Source organism: Podarcis melisellensis, assembly GCF_964234715.1.
Source record: "Podarcis melisellensis genome assembly, chromosome: 6".
Classification (NCBI taxonomy): domain Eukaryota; kingdom Metazoa; phylum Chordata; class Lepidosauria; order Squamata; family Lacertidae; genus Podarcis; species Podarcis melisellensis.
The window spans coordinates 18148348-18171839 of record NC_138538.1 but is presented as its reverse complement, the minus strand read 5'-3'; the positions used below and the strand labels follow the sequence as shown (position 1 = coordinate 18171839).

Here is a 23492-nt window from a genome sequence, read left to right as displayed (position 1 = left end):
TTGTAGCAAGGATGTCTCCATAGATCTAAATGAGATGGTTCATTAAAAGTAGCCTCCTTCTTTACAGACCATCTCAGGTACTAAAAATGGCAGTGGTGGTTCTGACACCCTCAAGATGGTGGTAGTCCTAACGAGAGCATTCTCTGTGGCAGCCTCAAGACTATAGGACTCCTTGCCCCAGAGTGTCTGGCAATGCTGAAGATGCTTCTCTTTACCCTGGCTTTTGACTCCTGAGATGTTTATTTTCAGGACTAACCCCACTTTTTTTGCAATTGTTTAATTGCATGTTTTTAAACCACTTTAAACTGTATTTTTAATTGTTGTAACCCATCCCGGGACCTTATTATAATGAATAATAATTTTAAAAAAACAACAGAAGGAAAAACATTTTTTAAAAATTGCACTTTAAAAAAATCAGATCAATTCAACAAAATAATAGCCTCGGGTAGGTAGGCTGCATTGTCTGAAATAGTTCTGAGAATTCTAGCTTCATCGGATTGAAATGAAGCATCTTGGGTAATGGCTTGGTTCAGCTACTTGTCTGTCATGGAACATTCCTGGTAAGAAAAGCTTTAATCACACAATAATCACACAACGCCGAGTGAAAATGGAGCTGTTTTTAAGACAGGTGGTTATAACAGCTACAAGGCCACATACTAAATGATTTCTCAAGAAACCACCTAAAGTTTCAATTCAATTCCTATTTAAAATGTCGTTCTGGCACCATCCAGGTCCAATTAGTTCCCACTGGGAGGAATCCAATCTGTAACCTTGCATTCACAGACAGGCTTTTGATCCAGCAGAGGTGATCCAGCTAACAGGAGAGCACAGGAGATTTCTGCTGATTTCCCCCATTCCCCTGCTGCTCTCCATACCACCTCCCAACATATTCTGGATGGTTCCCCCCAACTCTGTGGGGCTGATTTGCAGGGGCAGTGGGCACTGCGGAGTCACAGGCAAGGGAAACTTGGCAGAAGGTGCCCTGACATATTCCATTAATAGATGTCTCCACTGAACCAAAAGCCCTTCCATGTGTACAAGGGCACCAACTGGATTCCACATACTGTCTTTAAGAGAGGTCAGGGAGACAATTATTTTGAAAACGTTGAAGAAACGAGTGGAAATTAGTACCTTCCTAGAATCACAGAATTGTAGAGTTGGGAGGTACCTCCAAGGGTCATCTAGTCCACCCCCCCCGGCAATGCAGTAATCTCTAACAAACAGACCTCCATTTAATTTGAAACCACACCAGTCTCTGCTTAGCTTTGCAAATGTGCTAGCAGTTTTATTGTTTCAAATCTAGGTCCGTATAGCCGGGAACAAGCCTGTAAACACACAAATATACAAGAGTTTGCCGATCTCCACTTATATTTATTCCTGTATAGAGCTCTTTCATTTATAGGGAAACCGAAACTGAGCAACTTGCTCAAAGTCACAAGACAGTAGATTTTCCCTTTGCTCTGCCAGCTGCAATGTCTTGTAGTCAGTTTGTGGGTCCTGTTTTTAAGAACTGGTTTTGACCTTCAAAGCCCTTAAAGCAGGAGTGAGGAATCTGTGGTCTTCTAGATGTTATGGAACTCCAGCTCCCATCAACTCTAGCCAATGTATTCAAGAGCCAGGAATGATGCCAGTGGTAATCTAACATCTGGGGAGCCAAAGGTTCCCCATCCCTGCTGTAATGCCTAACAGCCAGGCTGCTTGAAATATCATCCTTTTCCCAAATATACCTACCCAATCCTTAAGATCTTAGTCAGACATGCTGCTCTGAGGGCCTCTCCCAAATGAAATGAGGTGGCTGGCAACTAGGGCCTTCTTTGGTGGTGGCACGAGGTTTACTGGTGCCAAATGCATGGTCTCTGTCACCAATTTTGTTTCTCAATTTTGTAATTCAGGTTACAATCAATCAATCAATTCCATATGGCGGGTGGGGACCTGATCACTACTTAAAGTACATACACTGGTATAGAAGTTTTACAATAATACATAAATAAATAATCAACCAACTCCCAGTTTTCATGCGTTCTTACCAAACCAGATGAAACTATGAACATGTGGGAATTAAATGCTGTTTTTGCTGTTTTCACTATGTGTTTTCGTCTTTGAATGTTTTATATTGTTTGTAATTTGATTCTGTACATAACTTTGAGGATGAAATCCTAAATACACTTGGGAGTAAGTCTTGCTTGTTTCTTGTCTTTATATCCCACTTTTTTCTCCAAGGAGTTCAATGTGGCATTGCATGGTTCTCCCCCTCCTCATTTAATCCACACAACAACCCTGTAAAGTAGGCCAGGGTGAGAAGCAGTAACTAGTCCAAGATCACATAATGAGCTTCATGGCTAAGTGGGGATTTGAAACTTTCCCAGGTCCTAAGTCTGACACTCTTATCACACAACAACCGGCTCTTGCTAATAGCAAATATGCATAGGATTGCATTGCACATATGTAATTAGAAGTCATTTACTTTTGCCTGTTGGTAGGCATTCTGCTTACATTAGTAATACTCACAATAGTAGTGCAATTAGATAAATGGTATTGCCTGCAAAAAAAAGAACCAATTTCAACAAATACAAAGTTTTTAATATTTTCATAGCGACGCTTTGATAATCTATCATAAGCTAAACTGTTTACATAGTAATGATTTCTGACCTTATGTAGGCACTAACAACTATTGCCTACTTAGGTAAGAGCTGGAATAAAGCCAGCCACAGCCAAAACTGTTCAATGGTCAGTTGGACTGGGTGAGCTTGTAAATCTTAAATGAAAGTGTAGCTTCATTATATTACTTAGGAACCAGCCTAAATATACAAGTGGCATGGCAGTGCTTAGCAAAGTTGTTAAGGCCCTATACGGATTACTTTTTCTTTTTATAAGTGTTTCATATTATACCTGAAACATTACAAATTGTTAAAAGAAGCAATCTTTAAGTGGTTGATTAAGGTACTTCAGAAATTGCCACAGCAAGCCAAATATAAAAGAAAGGGAAACCAAATTCATTCAACTTCATTTCAGGAGCACATATTTTTAACAAAAAACTCCTTTGCAAAAGCAAAATAAAGGTAAAGGTAAAGGGACCCCTGACCATTAGGTCCAGTTGTGGCCGACTCTGGGGTTGTGGCACTCATCTCGCTTTATTCGCCGAGGGAGCCGGCGTACAGCTTCCGGGTCATGTGGCCAGCATGACTAAGCTGCTTCTGGCAAACCAGAGCAGCGCACGGAAACGCCATTTACCTTCCCGACGGAGCGGTACCTATCTATCTACTTGCACTTTGACGTGCTTTCAAACTGCTAGGTTGGCAGGAGCAGGGACCAAACAAAGGGAGCTCACCCCATTGCGGGGATTCGAACTGCAGACCTTCTGATCAGCAAGTTCTAGGCTCTGTGGTCCCATAAGCAAAACAGATTTCTCCTAATCCTCAATCCCATCACTTGTGAATTAGGGAGGTTCATTTCTGTGTGGAAATTCAGCCACGGTTCTCTGGATCTGACCCTAAGAAAATAATAGGCCTATTCATTTGTAATATTTCTGGCTAAATAGTTTCTGGTTTAATAAGCTAGCCCATGCATTTCTTCTTGCATACTATGTCTAAAATAAAGAGCTGTGGGACAGTTTACTAGTAACAACTTCAAACTAGGATAGAACTGCTTTTAAGGTCCTTGTTAGTAAATAAATGATAAGCCATGGTTCCCTGTTGCAGGTGTTTAACAGGGAACTATGGTTTAAAGTAGGCATGGCCAAACTTTTGCATTTGAGTGTTACTCTCGGGGTACAATTCAGGACCAATTTGTCCTCAATGTAGAGGAATTGCAATAATCTGATACTGTACATCATCTTCCACAAGACTTCCTGTTACACAGTTTTAGAAAACATTTTGGTGCAGTAAGTATTTGAAAACTTAGTCTTATAATTTTTGTCCATTTTAAAATAAATTATTTCATAATCATTTTTGGGGGGTGGAGAATGTGACAGATTTCTTCCACCTGAAAAAAGAGCTGTGTGGCAGGAGAAATCCCTTGCAAATTGTCTGATCTGCCTCCAGATTTGATTTGAGGGTAGGATTGGGTATTTCTTGAGAGGACTGCTGTCCAAGACAGCCAGAATCTGTGTAGACAATCTGGTGAGTCTGAAAGATCTGCATGTGAAAGCCCATCCCTTGAGGAGACTCTGAAACAACTTTACTGAAACATAGTTTTAAGCTGTCATTTATTATGTAAACAAGCTTCAAAAGCAGTATAAAAAACCCTAAATAATTAAATTTCATTACTGGACCTCAGAGACTGAAGTACATAGGTGACTCAAGCAACATACCCAAGCTGCAATGTGCACATAGGGGTTTTAAAAGGACCAATTTGCATTCAAAACAATGCACCCTGAGGTTAGAGAATTTCACTTCTTCAGTGCAAGACTTCCTCAGGATAATTTCACCTTCAAAACTACAGCAGAGACTATAAGGTCAGAACAGCCTGACTAGGGACTTTTCAACTATTATAGTCATGACTGAGACAACTGGAAAACTATCTGTTATCAGATGGCTACAAATCAACTCAACTGTCAAATTATGCAGTGTGAAAAATGATCTCTTGTGTATCCTAAACCTTCTATCTGTTTCAACGAGTGACCCCACGCTTCAGTATTACAAAACAGGGGGACTTTGTCTCTACTTTCTTGATCCAACTTCCCCTTTGAATTTCTCTGCACCATAAAACTGGCAGGAATTTTTCATCCCAACATTAAGACCAAGCTAATGGAGGTAAGATAGTGACATTGTCCTCCCACATTCATTATGATACAGGAAACCACAAACAGTTGTTAAGAGAAAAGCAAGAATGAACTGACACAACAAAACAAGCACTAGAAAGTATGCAGCTTTAATCTAATACTATTAATTGGCCTGAATTTCTTAGGGGGAAACCGTCTGCGGCTCCTGCCGACAGACAACTACTAGACTGTGGGTGTCAGAACATGAAACACTGAATTGCAGACTGTGCTGGCTGGTTAAGAACAGTTTATCACAGCAAGTGCTTTCCTTCCACTACTTCCTGTGTTTATCTGGAAACAAATGCTGTAATAACCTCCCATGGAAAAGCAACATAAAAAGCAGTTCAGTTCTTAACTCGGTTTAAAATCAGTTTATACATAATAGTTGGTATCATCAAAAGGCGGACCCAGAAACACCTGAACAGCATAACTGCATAAATAAGGCCACGATGCTCTAAATCCTAAATATAGCCATATCATATCATTACAGATTGATACCTAAAATTGTTTTAGTAAAGCAGACCCTGTCACTGTGCTGCACTTCACCACACCTTAAAAGAAGCAGACAAACCTCATCTATCGGAGCTACCCCTCTGGAAATCAACTTATTAAACAGTAAACCAGACACATAGCTTGCATTTCATAATATAAACTTTTCCAGTTTATTCCAATTTAATAAATATGTGTTTCAATCAAGATTACAGCTACAAACTAAAAGACAAACACCAGCACGGAAACTGAGGTTCACTCTTCAAGAATAGCCATGTTTTCTCAAATGGGACATAGTAACTGGGACTGCGAGACCACTCTGGATGAATCACAAATTCTGAACCTAATTGAGCCAATTCGCAGTGATTCAGACCTGGTCTGAAGCGAGTTATTCTGAACCAGTCTGGAGCTCAAAATGCTCTCTGAGAAAGCCAAACAGCCTGGTCTCAAAGGCTTGCAAAAAAGGAAAACACTACCACATAAGGAAATTGCCAGGGAGGTGAGGAGGGGACCTACAGTTTACTCAATGGCTACTCTAGCTTCCAATCAAAGGCTAGAATTTCGCCCAACCCTTTCTAATCAGAGTGCTCACAGGGATGGGTAGCAAAATGTCAAAAGCAGCTGCTTTTGTTCAGTTTTCTGAATATTAATTAGCAAGAGTTTGGTGGCATATGTTCAGCCTGTCCTTTGTTTATCCTTCAGTACCCTACCCAACTTTCTTATTCTATATGACAGTGTGTTTCCCATCCTTATTCATTTATTCAGCTTGTCTTACCTGAACTACTATAATCTCAACTGGGGCAACTGGTACCTGTTGTTGGCATCTGTCTGTCTCAAGAACCAATGGAGTGTGCTTCTAGGGTGAAGTCAAACCAATGAAGAATCACACAGCCTGCCAGGATTGTTTCTCAGGGTTTACTCCTGAAGCCTTTCTCACAAATGAGTATAGCCAACAGGGCAGTGGAGGTTTTACTTCTCCTAGGTGGGCTACCTTCCCATCTGACAAGCCCCATCTGCCCCTCACTTCCTTCTATACCACATGCTGAAACCGCCTTCTTGACCATTTGGCCCACTATTGGTCTTGTCTGCTCAATTCATCAGAACCTGTCTTTCCATGCAGGGCACATCCCTGACTCACTGAGGGTTTGAGACCCATCACCTACCCGCAACTGGCTTAGCCAGCCAGATGAAACCATTTCCTGGATGTGGCCATTGTGAAATGCAGTCGGAACAAGAATGATCTCTTGCCTACCTTGAATCTTCTATCAATTTCAGGATAGACAAGAGATAATTATTCTTCATACTGCATAATGAATCTCCTATCAGTTTCAGGATAGACAAGAGATAATTATTTTTCATGCTGCATAATTTGACACTTTAGTAGATGTTTAGTGATCTAGTACCAGATAGTTTTCCAGTTGCCCCAATTCAGATTATAATAGTTTAGTTAAGCCTAGTCAGAGGAGCAGTGCATTTGGGAGGACGTGTCTGTTCCCAGTAACAGGAGCAATTCCGGGTCCTGGGCCACCAGGCTGTACCGTCCCCTCGAGACTGGTTCTTCCCCCTTAGTGGTGGGCTAATGCCCTCCCATTGCTGTGCTCCTCTTTCCAGGAGGGAAGAGGGTAGATAGGAGTCCTGGGAGAGGCTAAGTACTGGCCTTCTCCAACCTCTGTTCCCTGGTTTCAGCACCCACTCCAATGCCGTCCTCCACTCCTGAGCCCAGCACCACCACGGGACTCATGACACTAACAATAATCTTAGGGGTGCAGGAAGAGGAAGCAGCCTCAAGTCCTACTTGCATTTTATTTCCTTTAGTCATACCATTTTAAGCAGTCCACCAGGATTCAATTCACACTTACTTACAGGAGCACTGCAGTTGCTTTCCCACAGTTCCAGGAACATGTACAAGAACAAATGCAAAGATAAGAGCTAATGTTATAGTTCATTCACATGTTACTGTTGCCCAGGACAACAAACTCATGGCAAGGAACTACATTAGCTGTTCATGTATATACACATTCCTGTAACAGCATGGGATTACATTTCAGGAAATAAACTCTCGCAGATAAATGTTTGTTTACAAGCCCCAATTATCAAGAAATATTGGGACTCAATAGGACCAAAACCATAAGATACCAGTGCTGCTGCAGATCAGTGGGCAACAGCTGACAAAAAGGGAGGTTAAGAGACCCAAGCCTCTTCTTGAGTTACCACACACTTCATCCATGTTTAATTACTGTGTGGCTTGGGTGCTACAAAATACAGCGGTACCTCTCGTTACAGAGGCTTCAGGTTACAGACTCCGCTAACCCAGAAATAGTACCTTGGGTTAAGAACTTTGCTTCAGGATGAGAACAGAAATCGCGCGGTGGCAGCGGGAGGCCCCATTAGCTAAAGTGGTACCTCAGGTTAAGAACAGTTTCAGGTTAAGAATGGGCCTCCAGAACGAATTAAGTTCTTAACCCGAGGTACCACTGTGGTTTCCAAAGTCTACAAAAGCAAAACAGTATCTCGCCAGAAGTCATTACAGATAAATATTCTATGCCCTGCTCTAGAATATGCAGCAGTAGGAGTCATTTGAGAAAAAGGCCATTTATTTGCCTATTGCCTAAAAGAATACTTTTGCCACATTGCTTCCTTCTAACTTCGTTGTTTGTTGTAAAGTTTGTTGCAATTTCCATCTTGAAAACATCCCCAATAAATTGGTGCCAATAGCATTCTGGAGAAATGATTAATTACAAGGAATATAATATCTGTGTGAATGAAGATGCAAAAATGAATTCTTTAGTTTAAAAGAAAGCAAAGGTATTTATATTCGTTCATAAATATGGAACTCAAACCAGGAAACATTTCAATTAAGCTTTCGAACAGGTGCAATTACATCTCTGTTTAAAATGCATTAACTTGGCAACTTCTTTGAGAGGAACTTCATTCAGAGACACTCAACCATCTGGGCTTCAAACACTGCTTATTTATAAAGGTGACTCAAGTATTACTATGCTGCTAAATAGGTTTTCAAATCTGCTTAATTAACTTCAGCCAGTCATATCACTTTCTACATACATTGTCAATTTCAGGGTAGTAACAACATATGTGGAACCAGCCTAGATTTCAAACCAATGTTTCTTGAAAACGAAGGAACCTTAAGGATTGTTAAACAATACTGACTGAGACTATGTCACTATGACAGGAGTTATAATGCCACATGGCCTATTAATATTGCATATTATTTCCTTCACAATTTGGTTGTTAATCTCATTGCTTCCCTGATTAACCTTCAGCAGCTTCAAGCAGTATTATCCGTATCTATTTGTTGCCTAATTGTATTGCCAAGACTGGGGTGGGTCTTTTTCTTTTGGTTCCAAGGTTTTGTACACTGGGGTCAGAGATGGTTGCATTCTTCATTTACTTACAACTCTCTAGGTTGCATTGTATTTGGAAAAATAAATGTTTTTTTATTTAATAAAAAAAAAAACCACCAATGGTGATAACTGGAGTGACATAGCTTGTAGTTATAATCTTTTATACAGTGCCTGAGTTCATATAACATCAGTGGCACCCCTCCTTTACCGCTGGTTTTGTGCAAGCACCTTTGGAAACAGAAATTCTCTTTTTGTACATTACTCAGCTCCCAGCAAGTTATCTCTGCCAGCTTTTCGTATAGCCAATGAAAGCCCACGTCCCAAAGCAGGGGGCGGCAAGGTTTACCTCACCAGGGCTGGTTCACTCCAGCAGAGATCCCTCCGTGGGCCCGACTGCATGAGCGTGTGAGCCCGCAATTTCCAGCGTCTGCATTTGCACAGACGTGATTTCCGGCGCCGCGAAAGCAAGTCCCCGCACTGCACTAGTTTAGCGCAGCGAGTGCGGACTTGCTGAGCGGGCGACTCGGTTCGGGGGCGGCTTGGGGGCCAATTAAACGACCCCTGTTGTCCACTTGTGGGCCATGGGCCTTAGGTTGCCTACCCCTGTCCCAAAGTAACCATTCATCTACACACCACTTGGGTGCAGTACCAATTCTTAAACATTTAAAAGTCTCTTTTCATTATTCAGGGCACATAATACAGACATTTTATGTACAAAATTAATGGTGCTTTGGTTTCAGACTTATTGAGGACATTTTGTGCAAAAGCTTCCAAAAAATCATTGTCCTTACCGAACCTCCCACTTCAGCGAGTATTATGCCTATTATGTGAGGTCACAGCACAGGCATAGGCGAAAGTTCATATCCTCCTAAACAAAACCAAGTGTTAAATAAAATTAAAGTGAGGTAAGCCTTAGAGTTATGGTTGTGACAATTAGTTCTAAAAGCATACTACAGTAGAAAGTGGCACTATTAAAAGAAGTAACTACTTGGATCAAAAACATAGCACACTAGCCAATCCACATCTGCCAATGCAGCAAAATACTTCGTTGAAAATTAAGCCAAGGAGTTCATCTATAAGCATACTGAACACTTAAGAATGCAATAAATTGGAATGTTATCAGTCTTATGCCAGTCTGTTCATTACCAGCCTACATTTTAAGCAAAATCCAAAGTAGTGCTTATAGCATCTCAACCTATAATTTTTTTTAAAAAAAATTGAGATTTTCATCAAAACACTGACTCGTATACAGGTTGAAGTAGCTTCGGGATGAATATTTTCAGACTGCGCTCTGCGGCGATCCGGAAGTAACGGAGCGCATTACTTCCGGGTTTTGCTGCTCGCGCATGTGCAGATGCTCAAAATTACGTCACGCACAGAAGCAGTGAAACACGACCCGTGCACGCGCATCTTACATTCACTTCAGGATGTGAATGGGGCTCCAGAATGGGTCCCGTTTGCATCCAGAGGTACTACTGTACTTTTTCTATACATTAGCATGCCTTTAGTTCTACTTTTCTCCACTGTTGCTCACAGCACTTAAACCTATGCATGCTTAAGTTAATAGCTAACTAATTCCCAATGCTTTCAGAGAAAGCACCAACAGGAAGAATTTGTTGGTGGCTATAATCCTATTCAGGCATTTGGGAATAAGGGCTGTGGGTTTAAGGTGCGGAGAGGGACGCAAAACCTGCCCCCGATATCCTTGCACACACTGGTTCCACTTCAGAGCTTTCTATATTCAGCACGGAAGTCTGAAGGGGATTCTAAGTGCATTTGGGCAAGCATGCTTAGAATCCTCCCTGGAATCAGAAAGCCTTTACTTGATAGACTGTCACTTCAGATCTTCATGCTGAACATGCAAAGGACGGAAGTGGAACCAGCACATGCAGGGATGTTGTAGCCAGGCTTGTGTGCATGCCCTCCTCTTTCATCCCAAGTTCACAAATAGGGCTTCCAAATGCACTATCCCATCCCAGTAAGTCTTCCATAACTCTCTATGTGATGCAGTTGACAGTCCCAGGCAATGAAGGGATAGACCTGCAGTATTTCTAAAAGTTAGTCAACTTTGTACATAATGACATACTTGGTCATTAAAATCAAAATAAAGGTGTATCTGGAGCACAACAAGGACACATTTCATAGAAACAATCATCTAAGTACAGTCATATTTTAAAATAAACAGGCTTTTGTCTCACTACTAAGCAGGCTGTGGTAAACTAGTGCAGTTTTTCTTGTCCTTTCAATGTAAGTTGATTTCCATAGAGATTTTAGAAGGACAACTGTTGGAGTACGGTCATCCTAAAGTAAGTTCTAGTGCTGAGGTGACAACCAAGTGATTCCCCCTTTCTTTTGGGGACAAGAGGACATTTCCAATTAATAGGGTTTAGGACTGAAGTCGGAACTGTTAGCATATCTACATGCAGTATATGCAGTAGAGCATTTATGTAGCAGGAGCATTATCAACTTAAAAGAAAACCACAATCCAAAATCTGTACAACAAAATCTGTACACCTTATGAGTAGATAATGTCTACAGAACTTGCTAATGGCTAAACAACTCTACTGACTTGCGACATGCTTAATTCAACAAGCACTCCTCGTGACTTTTTTTCCTACCAAAGAATGCAGAAATGATCGCTGCTATGCATCTGCTTCGACTGCAACTTGCATCAGTTACTTACTCTAATATCAGGTCTGGGGACTTAGGCTTAGTTACAGTAGGGAATGGGATCACTGATAGTGTTCCAATACCATCATGAAAATATCAGTTTGAAGCAGGGATTTGAATTAACTAAGGGAAACAAGGCATTCTGGGAAAGGTTTCCAGGCATAACAGGCAACAGAAGTTTCAGGAAACAGAATAGCTTCAGATAATGGTGACACACTAGACAAGCAAATACATCTTGCCTGGACTGGCTCCATGAACCATTCAAGGTAATAGAGGTTTATGTGACTTGCTGAACTGGGATCATTAACTTTCCTTTTGAAATAACAAAATTTCTATAGAGTATATCAAGCCTGTTGATCAGCATTCGAAATTTGCCAGGCACATTTTGCACCTGGCTATTGGCCATGTGTGACCAAGTGAAGATACCCAGACACCAGGATGGTGCCCAACACCTGGAGGTGCATGCCTGGAGATCCTTGGATCTTGCCTGTTTCCAGACACTAACCACACATCCTGTAGAATTCTATCTGTGATATTTTATCTGCATAATCAGAATGAATTTCAGGAACCCAAAAGTTGTATTGAAAAATACAACTTTCAAACCATCCGGCCCTAAAATGGCAACTAGGCATTCCATTTTGGTGACTGTAATCCTGGTTTAAGGAGTCATTTGGTGACTTGCTTATTTACCTGAGATTTTAACACTGCTGTTGATGTAAGCACCGAACAAACCAAGACCGTTCATGAGATTAGATTTAGGTCATCTGCTTACAAGACTCCCCCACTCAAGTCAATCTGCTTTGTTTACATGGCACTATAGCATATATGATTACGGCATGGTAGCTTTAAAACCATAGGTGAAACTTAAACGCATGAGCCAGGATCCAGGAAAAAATTCTTAAGCCCAGGAATCCAAACTGTACTAGCTACAATTGTACTAGTGCCCCAACAACTCATTTTTTTTTTCTTTGAACGGATTACTCCTTTATCTCATCATAACCCACTTCTGAAAACCTACTCAGTAGCAAAAGCGGTTTGTTACACTGCAGGGGACAGGGGCTACTGCTGGATATAAACATCCAAAACCACTTTGGGTTTCTGGAACAATTCATGGTTCTTTGGATATTGGTCACAGACCAAAAGAAATTCAGTCTATGAAACAATAATTTTAAAATGTTCAACAGCATATATTGTGAATTTTTAAAGCCACTCTGAATAGGTAAGCATAACCCCATATAACCTTCACCTTCAGCTACTCCAACCCAAATCACAGTAAGCTAGTATTGGAAATTAGCCAGGTGCCAGGAGCATTTTGCAACTGGCAGAAGCCTAACTGCAACCACGTAGAGATCTCTGGATGCCAGGTTGGCAACTGACATCTCCATCTGCAGGTAAGCAGAAGAGATTATTCATTGCATTTATATACCACCTTTTCCCTCTGAGTAGTACACTATTCACCCCGCTCCTCCACTAATTCCCAAAACGACCTTGTGGGGTAGCTTAAGAGGCTGTGACTAGCCCAAGGTCACCCAGTGAGCTTCATGACTCAGTGGGAATTTGAACACTGATCTCCCAAGTTCTAGTCCAACACTCTAATCACTACATCACACTGGCTTCCTAAAGCACTTTTGCTATGGGGCAGCTATATAAATTAAGTAGGTAAATAAATATGTGGAAAGCAAAATGCCACTTAGAGAAGGATCTGAAATATTTTTCTTGAAGCTTGAATCTCTTTTATTCTGGGTTGTTTTAGTTGATGCTTTAATGTGTGAGATCTTTTCTTTAATATATATAGCAGCATAGAAATGAAAATAGTAGAATAGTAGTAGTACAGTGGTGCCCCGCAAGACGAAATTAATTCGTTCCGCAATTTTTGTCGTCTAGCGAATTTTTCGTCTTGCGAAGCACGAAATCCCATAGGAATGCATTGAAAATCAATTAATGCGTTCCTATGGTCAAAAAAGGTCTAAACAAAGCCAAATTTGGTACAACAACAGTTTATTAACTGCTCTTTAAAGTCACACATACTGTAAAGAGCAGTTCAAAAACTGAAGGGAAAATAAATTAACTTTATAAACAAAACATGTCTTTGTTTTTAGACGTCGCGAGACGTTTTCGTCTTGCGAAGCAAGCCCATAGGGGAAATTCGTCTTGCGAGGCAAATCGAAAACGGAAAAACCTTTCGTCTAGCGAGTTTTTTGTCTTGCGAGGCATTCGTCTTGCGAGGTACCACTGTAGTAGTAATAAAAATATTACTTTTAAAAAGAATGGTGCCTAGACATTTGTTTGTAGCAACTGTAACATAGGTTTAAGGTGCAATTTGGTGATTAGGATATTTATCTGAGTTGCTTACACTGGTTCTACATACAAGAAATATATTGATGTAGGAGTGTGACACTCATTGCACTATGGAACAGTAACATTTTAGGAGACACTGGTGCACCCCTTTAAAGGACCATCTGGATCAGAAATTCATTCTAATAGCCAGTACTTTACTTTGAAGCTGTCCGGATAAAAGCCACCACCATCCTGCCACAAGTTTAAATTACCGGTACTTCTTAAACTCATCAATTTCACTCAGCCACACTGCATGCTTCATGAAAAGGCATTTGATTACCATAAAAACATCACTTCAAAACAGAGGATGCACTTGCTACAGTCCTACTGTGTGTATGGGTGGGGGGAATCCTCTCCCTCTGTCTGCACATGTATTTTCTGAAAATATGAGTATTAACCATTCACAGTGAAATTAGTTAGAATTACTTATAACTGTGTAAAAGTGAAGTTAGTTTCAGCTATAAAACTTAACTTTGCTTTTATTTTGAAAGATAAAGCAAAATAAGCTTCACTTCTATTTATAGAGGGCTCAACCACTAGTTAGAAAGTTTTCTAAGAAATTACGGAGTAGAAGCACTATTCCTTCAAAAGTTTTTATTGACAAGCACATGTTTGCAAGAGAGATGAAGCTTGTAAAGGAAGCGCCATTTAGGCCAAAAGACTGCAATTTTCAAATTGTCGCTTAATGTTGAAGGGTTTAATCTTTTTGTGCCTTTGACACTACTGGTTACTTCATGTCCCAGGGTTACTGCTCTGCTAGGAAGCCTTTTAAACAGAAACACGTGAACTGTTATTTGGCATACGCTTTTAAAGAGGAATTACATTAACTCCGAGGATTCCAGTTGCAAGTTTATTTAAACACTTCCCTTGGAATTTCTGTGACTACCCAACTCTCACAAAACCTTCCAGTTAAATACAGAGGAGGATGGAAGGATGAAAGCTTACACTCAAGCATGGGCTGGGCTCAGGATTCTTGGAACGCAGAAAACTCTACTGGCGTAGGCACTAAAGTATGTTCAGCACCAAGGTTATTTTACTTGTGAGCCACAGGTTAGACAATTGCTGATACATCACCTGATTGCCATGTTAAAAGGAAGGACTTTGATGAGGGCTTCAAGGCAGACATAACCTACAAAGACCACCTTCCTTTTTTGGTCTAGTCTTCCCATCCGTTCTGCAGCCTAGCAAACAGAATCCTTTTGACTCACATACATTTCTCACTCATGGCGAGTTCTGGAATTTTCCACTGGCAGCTGATACGCCATCTAGCGGGCATGCATCCTAACTTCTTAACAGAAAAGGAATTAACTGTTTCCTTATGAAGCACTAAGCTGCAGAGCAATCTGTATTACGTATTACTTTTCACCAAGCTATCACACTGATTGCTGTGGAAATTAAAGCCTTGTATTTCCCATCATGTAAAGAGGAAAACATGCAAAGTCTCTTCAAAATGTAGGCATCTTTGTTATCAGGTCACAAAACACATTTTTCATCCCTATGAACAGTCCTTTGCCAATTATGTACTTGCTTAGACAAATACATGGGTGCAAGCCAAGGGAAAACACCGCCATGAGCACTTTCTGTCAACTCTACCTGTGACTGTTTGTGTCACGGGGGTTGTACTGAAGGACACACAACAGATATGAAGATAACTATTGATGCAAATTAAATACTAAGGCATCTCAAACAGTTGTGACATAAGCGGCGGGGGACGGGGACGTGACGTCCACACAGACTTTCTGCTACCTGCCTACAGCAGGGATGGGTAACAAGTGCTGGTCCAGATATTTTGGACTACAACTCCCACCATCCCTGACTGCTGGCTGGGACTGATGGGAGCTCAAGTCCAATAACAACCGGAGGGTCTTAGGCTTCTGTGAGATTTTGCACTAAGAAAGCAAGGCAAGCTGCTGGTCTCATCATCATTATTATTATTTTTTTTTGGGGGGGGGGTGCAGCACTGTTTAGGAATACATGTACAGAACTGCAATAAGGTGAAGAACCTTGTGTACTGCAGTGCACCCTATTCTAACATATCATTAATCTCTTCTTGTCTACAACTAAAGCCCAGCCTGCTTACTACAATCTCAACCATGAATTTTCTGGGCAGCTGAAGGCACGCTACTTACAACTTCAGTCTAATATAGTGGTACCTCTGGATACACACACTGCTGGTTGCGTATCCTTTGGGTTACGCATGCGGCAAACCTGTGTGCATGCGCATAACAGGCACCTCTGGTTGTGAATTCCTCGGGATCCGACCGAAGCTCCGGAACGGACCCCATGTACAACCAGAAGTACCACAGTACTAGTCTGTTGTTAATTCAGGGTTGCTGTGACTGTAATTATTTAACATACATAGCTTTGGGCACTCATGACATGCTAAATAAATGCTTGCTTTAAATTACTGGTTTTTAATTGTTGGCTGCTCTGAAAGTCCATTTAGGGTTTGAGAGCAGGGTGGAAATCCCTGTAAAAGACGTAAAATACTCAAGAGAAAAATTTAGCCATAGGTAAGTACTTTGAACAGGACAGTTAGGCATGAGCTTAAGGCTGCAATTCTATACACTTAGTGGGGCTTAGCTTCCAGGTAACTGTATATAGGATGGAATTGGCAAAAGATCCCTGCATTGCAGAGGGTTGGACTAGATAACCCTTGGGGGTCCCTTCCAACTCTACAATTCTATGAAATGCATGCTGAACTCCCAATCCAAACATGTACAGCTTCAAACTGCTTACCTTTGGCTGGTTTGTGCCCTACAGTTTTATGTTGAACGCTCAGACTTTCATAATTAGCTGTCTGGGTGCTTTACTAAATAGTAATAAAGACAAAATGCAAAAAGTAGCTTGCCATTTTTTAAAATGGGCGGGAATCACCTAACCAGCCCCATCAGCAGAAGCTATGTGCAAGGACTTCAGCTTGTGCAACAGGGCTTCCTGTTCATATGCCCACCAAAATTGGCTCAAGGGAGGACCCTCAGAATAGCAGGTAGGGAAAGAGGGGAGAGTATTTGAATTGACATGCTGAAATGCTTGGACACATAGAGCAACTGGAAGAGTGCAACACTGAATTTTACCCGTTGTTGTAAACATTTTACTATACTACTCAATACGCTTTCCTAACAAATTTTTGCCCAATGTTGAAATTAAAGGTGGTTTTCATTCATTTCCATGAAGGAAATGTTTTAGTACCTTACTGACCAAACTAAAGAGCTATCTATTTCCAGTATTCTATTCCTGATAGTGGTAAGACATACATCTCTGTAAACGTACAAGAAGGCTTGAAAACAATGTCCATCCTCTATTTGCCCCTGATATTTGCTATCATTTAGCTATAAATGGCTAATAACTACTGGGACACCTTCTTACACTAAGTACTTATTTTGGCTGTAATCACTGCTTAAAGCCACTTTATCCTAACACAGTATTTCTAACAAGAAAGGAACCGGAAACAATTCAGAACACATCAATGTTTCTATGTATATCAATAGGGCATACGGTACCTAGTATAGTACTGTAATGATTTATGGCAGCAGAAGAGAGGGTGTAAGAACAAGTAGAAGAAAAATAAAACGAAGCATTATGGAGCCACTATTTCATATGAAAAATTAGAGTAGAAATGCCAGAAGGAAAACCCTAAATGTTAGACCATCAATTGCACAGTGGTACCTCGGGTTACATACGCTTCAGGTTACAGACTCTGCTAACCCAGAAATAGTACCTCGGGTTAAGAACTTTGCTTCAGGATGAAAACAGAAATCGTGCTCCGGCGGCATGGCAGCAGCAGCAGGCCCCATTAGCTAAAGTGGTGCTTCAGGTTAAGAACAGTTTCAGGTTAAGAACGGACCTCCGGAACGAAATTAAGTACTTAACCTGAGGTACGACTGTATGTTATTTCCCTACTGCTAAGTTGTGGGTACTAAGGACAAATGCAAAACCTAGAAACTATAAGGTACCTAATAAGGGTGTCTAATGCTGCAGTGAACTTAAGAAAAGTAGGCATACTTTTCACAGCATAGTAATGACCAACGTAACTTGGGAGCTACAAGATGTCTGACTTCAGAAATCTAACCAGGGGGAAATCACAATGAAAGAGTTATGGTACGCATTTCTCTGTGTATCCCTGGCCTTTATGCTATCAAGGGCCTTGGCTAGGTCTGATGCAAAATTCCCAGTCCAAACTATGGTTTACTGAAGCAGGAATAACTGATGACCTCAAGCACTTCCTTTCTCTCCCCACCCCTTGGCTATAGAAGACACTTCCTGGTTTGTTAAACCAATTTTCCCATGATGTCTGAACTGATCATGAGTTGCAAATTTTCTCTTAGGGAGTGCTTCAGCCAGTTGCATGGGGTAACCTATTTAACAAACAAGGAACTCCTGCAACTGGGTATGTGATGAGGGGAGTACTGTAGAGAGAAGGGATTCAAACTCTCCAGCAAAAAAGCTTGGATGATTAGGTCAGACAGGAACATTGCATATGCACCCCTGAACAAGCAAGCAATAATACAGTATATTCCCCTCTTGGACCAAGTTGTGGCTGTTTCTTAAAATGCACCCATAAGCAAGCATTAATGCAAACAGGATAATGGAATGGATAGTTGGATCCAACAAAAGTTGTTGTGTGTTTTATGCCCTGTGGTGACAACAACAAAGAAAAATATAGACTAAGAATCAAACAGGATAGGAACAGATGAAGACAGGCACATGGACAGTAAACAGGTTATTGAAAAAGACAAAGAAAACAGAACAAGCTAAAGTGTAAGACATTCACTCACACATAGCTGATTAGTTTCAATACTCTCTGCCTTTCTCCCTTTTAAAATACATTGCAAATCTTCAGGGCTTCAAGCACACTGGCTTGGACACATGACTGAGCAAATCCCAGTAAATTCAAGAAGACTAACAAGTAACTGTGTACAGTACATGATCACACTTTCATACTGCTTAATACTTGTTTAATTATTTTGAAATCACAATACAATTCCATTTTGCAGCTTGTTCTGTTTAATAAATATAGATAGGTTATATTCAGATATGGAAGCTAAAAGCAAAGTATATAAACACCAAATATCATTTGATAACTACACCAATCTGACCATATAAAGTTATTTACTGACAGTGGCTTACTTCAGGGAAGCATAAGGTTGCATTCAGTAGTGGCCTACTATCAGAATAACTTTAAGGCAAAACACACAATTTTCACCAAACCCCATACTAATTGCAGCCCTCTACATCATATCCTATTTTGCAGCAGGGTCCTTCAACCCTCATGATAAACTTTTGAATGGGATAGATGTCTTCACTTGCTGGAGTGTACTGGCAAAAAATCAGGTGCTCTGTCATATACACAGTTCAAGTAAAATGTTTACTGTACTTCTATTTTTGGCCTTTCAAGTGAATTGTAGCACAATCCTATTCATGTTTACTTAGATGCAAGTCTTACTGAGTCCCCCAGGTAAGTGTAACTGCAGCCTGACAGCAGATCTTCAAACCGGATACTGATTTTTTTCTGCTTTGGTCTTAATGTCCATTTACAATCCATCGAATAAGAATAAGAATAAGAATAAAACAATGCTGCATTTTACAAGTCAGATCTGCTTGACTATGCACCCCACTACAATGGGTAATAACTCTTAATGTCTCAGGCAGAGGTATTTCCCGGCTCCGATGCAGAAGATTCTTCAACTGGAGAAACAAGGAATTGCATCCACAGCCTTGTGCAAGAAAAAGATGTACACTGCTCTAAACTTTGCCACCAGCAGCCTGCATCATAAAACAAGGCTGTACCCAGGATTTTTACCAAACTGACATACAAACACTGCAAGTTTCAATCCAAATCTTTTTAACTATTCCAGTTAAAAGTACTGTATCTTAAATATCTCAAAGCCACTGCCCAGAGCACTGAGATGTGCATATTTCATTCACAACTATCTGAAATGTTCAAGTATTGCTTTGCACTAACTGTAGGCAAAGTAGGGCTCTGCCTGCCCATCTCAAATTACAATTAAGAGTTGAGAACAGAAATGTGTGCTCCCCATCCCATTCCAGGTGACTGATGTTGCAGGGAGCCAACGAAGTACTTGTTTAAGAAAGTGTTTCACATACACACTGTGCCCAATCCTTTCCCAACGATTACAGAACTTTCTGCATCAAATGAGAGCACTACACGAAAAGTCATCTTTGTTTTTTTTATCTCCTACACTTTGGGAAGTTCAAAATATTTGGGTTTTACCTGGGGATGGGGCTTTCTGCAGCAACGGTCAATAACTCTTTCTGAATTCCTGTGCATTTATTTTTCTTGATGACACCACTCTAATTTGTTTAAAATTACAAAACCTGCAAAAAATGTGTGCTTCATGACACATTTTCTACTTTCTGCCATTACTAACCGACAACACTTGACTTTAAAATAAGCTGTAGCTGGGTAGTTTTCTGCATGTAGAATAGGATTCAAGACACCACATGCTGGAACTCAAGTAAAATGGTTTTAGCATTTCGTTTATTAGACATCACAGTAGCAACATGCAATACAGAACTAGGCTATGTAGTATTATCTCTCCTGGGATTTCCAACGTTTGTAATTTTAAACATGTATGAAAGTGTTGGGGGGGGGGAATAGAGTCTAAATTGAATCGTATCAACTCAGAGTGGGTTTCATGACCTATCAGAATGATTCCTTATCGGTTACTAAGCCACTGGAGTAGAACAGTTGTCCAAAATATTCCAGCAAGCAAATATGTCAAATTTACAGTTGGCATACTTATCACAGCTGAAACTTTCTAAATCTTAAAAAAATCAAGCAGAAAATGAATGAAAACGTTTCTTAACATTAAGGGGGGAAGCACATGTAAGAAAATATTAAGTAGGATGAATTCCTGCAGAATCATACAAGTGTGGTGGATATTGTATGAATTAAGTTCAATACAGTATTTCTTTTAACTGCAGAGTACATTAACTGTGATAAAATGCACATCTTTCCTGACAGGTGTTTATACTCTTGACACTGAAAACACTGTCAACTCTTTAAACAACCATAGTTCAAGGAAGCAACCTCAACCAGACATACTTGGAAGCTATGGTTCTTTCATTTTTCTAGGATGCTCTGGCTTCATTGCACATTGCAATAAATGTGTTGATCGGTTGCTATCCAACTGTTTCCAGTTCCCATCAAAACACTCTAGAACAAACACAAAATGTTAGTAGACTTATTTTGGTCTTGCTTTTTAAGCAGCTATCTTTTAAATAAGCTTTTAAAGCTTCTGCCTAGTTCTCAGTTCATTTTAGCATCTATCACCAGAGCACATAGAACCACTTTTGTCCAGGTGAAGGAAGTGGTGTTTGAGATCCTGGGACAAAAACCTGAATTTAGTACTCTTATAACACAAAGCATGACATCAGGGAGGGGGTTAATAATGTAAATGTAGGTCACACCATACTGCACATGTGGCATTTTTCTTTATCTGACACATTGCCTCCACTAAACATTGAAATTCTGAGAATAAAATTGGCAGGTGCCACAGGATGAACTTGTAGGAGTTGTTTGTTTCCCCCAAGAACTCGAGTTTTTATCTCCTAATTGTCACAGATATCTGCAATACTTCTTCAACAAGAAACAGTGCCTGAGGAAAGGCAATGCATATTTGGAAATTCCTAACGATCTCTATTATCATGAACTGCACCACACAAGAATCAGCCATGCAAGTAAATAATATACATGGCATCCCCAATCACAAATGAGTTGAAGTGTAGTTCCTTTACTCATCATGAAGTTTTATGTTCAAACCTGGAACAAAGTTTAATGTTAAACCTAGAAAAGGCTTAAAGCATCCTCACTGCATTGTAGTTACGTCCCTTCCTTTAAATCACCACCTTGATTTTGGGAAGCAACTTCTTAACTACCATCAGGCTGCTTCAGTGGCACAGACACAATCAACCTCCATGACTTTTAGCAAAAGCTTCAGGGGGGTAAGGTGCATCAAGAACGGCAGAGATTTTAGGTACCACATCAGGATGACACTTTTGGTCATCGTTTTCCAGGAAAGCAGATGGAAGTGGCCAGATTCTTTAAATCAATGCTCTCTGCTCTCTTAAATCTTTGCCTGTGCTGCTGTCAGAGCAACTGAGCCTGCAGTGATAGGCCCATTTTCCCAGGCCTATAGAAGGCGCTGTGTGGCAACTCCATTCCGTGCATCTGGGGCCCTCCCCCCCCCCTCTCTGCAGCAGCCTTACCCAGTGAAAAGAATGCGCCCCCTACTGACTTGCATGCTCATTTCTCCATTCCACCGACTTGGCTGCGGTGCAGTTTGGGTGGGGGCTGGTATTTTTTTCCTTCGATGGCCACAAACCCCAAGCAACGGTAGTTTTAACATGAAGCCACGCGCTGATTACGCACACGCCTAAGTAAAACTGAACTGGGGATGGGGGAGACGGACAAATACATAAATAGTCACAGCACCCGAGTAGAAAGGCACGTTAGAGGGAAAAGTGCCTGGTGGTGGTGTTTGTCTGCGACAGAACCAGAAGGCAACCTCCTTTTCCCTCTTCTTTGTCTGAAATATAGGTTAGAAGAACTACTGCGCGGGATGGATGCAGTAAACAAGAGTTACGGGGGTGGATGGGTGCCTGTTACTCGCTTGGAGCTGCTACTCGGCTACAGCTACGAATCCCGCCTTTTCCAGTACACCCGACACCTCTAAGTAGGAAAGGGAGGGGGGGTCGCAGAGGAGGCGGCCGTTCTCCATTCATTGCACCGCAGCCTGCTCTAAATTTCCAGCGCCAACTCTGCAGTCGTAAGGGGGCTTTCCTCGCTTCCTCTCCTTCCCCCCCGCGCATCTCCTCTCCTTCCAGCGCACATGCTGGGAGGAAAAGGCGAATCTCCGAGCAGGCATGCCGGAGCGGACGGGATGCATTCGCCATCCTCTTGCCCCCCCCCACGCCCGCCCGCCCGCCCGACTCGTTCGTTCCTTAATCGGTCCACGATGCAGCCCATGCAATCGCGGGCGGGCGCAACATCCATGTGCCGCCTCCCTGCAAGGAACGGGAGGTGGGGGGGGGGAGAAAGCGAGAGAGCGCGATGCAAACGGAGAGGCGTCCGGAGTTAAGGCAAGCAAGGGAGAGGGAAGCCGGCTACGGAGGCGTCCTCCCGCGCCTTACAACCCGGCCTCGGACGGATGGAGATGAAGAGGAGGAGGAGGAGGAGAGGAGCGAGGGACCGGGAGCGAGTGCTTCTTAGCGGCATGTGCAAAGATGCGAGCATCGGAGGCCGCCGGGCCCGGCTGCACCGGAGGAGGAGGAGAAAGAAAGCAGGCGGCGGCGGCGGCGAAGGGAGGGCGAGGGAAGGGAGGGAGGGTTGCGCGGGGCTCCCGCGCGCGCTCAGGCACCTACCTGGCTGGGTCTCGCGCTCCCTCCTCAGCAGCGGCGGGCGCTCTTTCCCCCGGCGGCGGCGGCGCTGCTGCTCCTGTTAGCGGCTCCCGGCAGGGCGGGCGGGCGGGCAGCGGAGCCGGCGGTGCGGGGGAGACAAAGGGGGCTGGATGGCGGGCTGCGCCGGGGGGGGGGCCGGCTGCGCGGGGGGCAGGGCGGGGGCTGGGCCCTCAGCGGGGATGAGGGGGCGGCGGCGGCGGCGGCAGCGGCTCCGTCACCGGGGCGAGGGGCGTCGGGCTCCGGGCCGCGGGGAAGGGGAGGGGGGGCTCCCTAGGCGCCCTGCAGACAATACAGCCGGGTCCCTCCTGCCCAGAACCTGCCCTGGCCAAGATGGCGGCCGAGAAAGAGCGGAAGTGACGCGGGGCGCTCATTAGCATATGGGACTCATTGTCCGGCCGGAGAGGAGGGGGACTCGCGGGCACGGGCGCACACGCCCCCCCTTCCTGTGAGGG

At 42.3% G+C, this 23492-nt stretch overlaps 1 protein-coding gene across 7 annotated transcripts in view; it reads right to left on the bottom strand.

The window, feature by feature from the left end:
- Positions 1 to 23184, bottom strand: part of ADNP (activity dependent neuroprotector homeobox) — a 44215-nt gene extending 21031 nt beyond the window's left edge. For 2 of the 7 annotated variants that reach the window (XM_081916672.1, XM_081916673.1), the window contains exons 1-2: positions 23005 to 23184; positions 20687 to 20797 (exon numbers count right to left, since the gene is read on the bottom strand). The gene's annotated coding sequence lies outside the window, so the exon portion shown is untranslated. Of the gene's footprint in view, positions 1 to 9401; positions 9421 to 20686; positions 20798 to 23004 lie in introns of those variants that run through there. The other 5 variants (XM_081916670.1, XM_081916671.1, XM_081916677.1 and 2 more) reach the window with 4 other exon arrangements.
- Between the last annotated feature and the right edge of the window lie 308 nt (positions 23185 to 23492).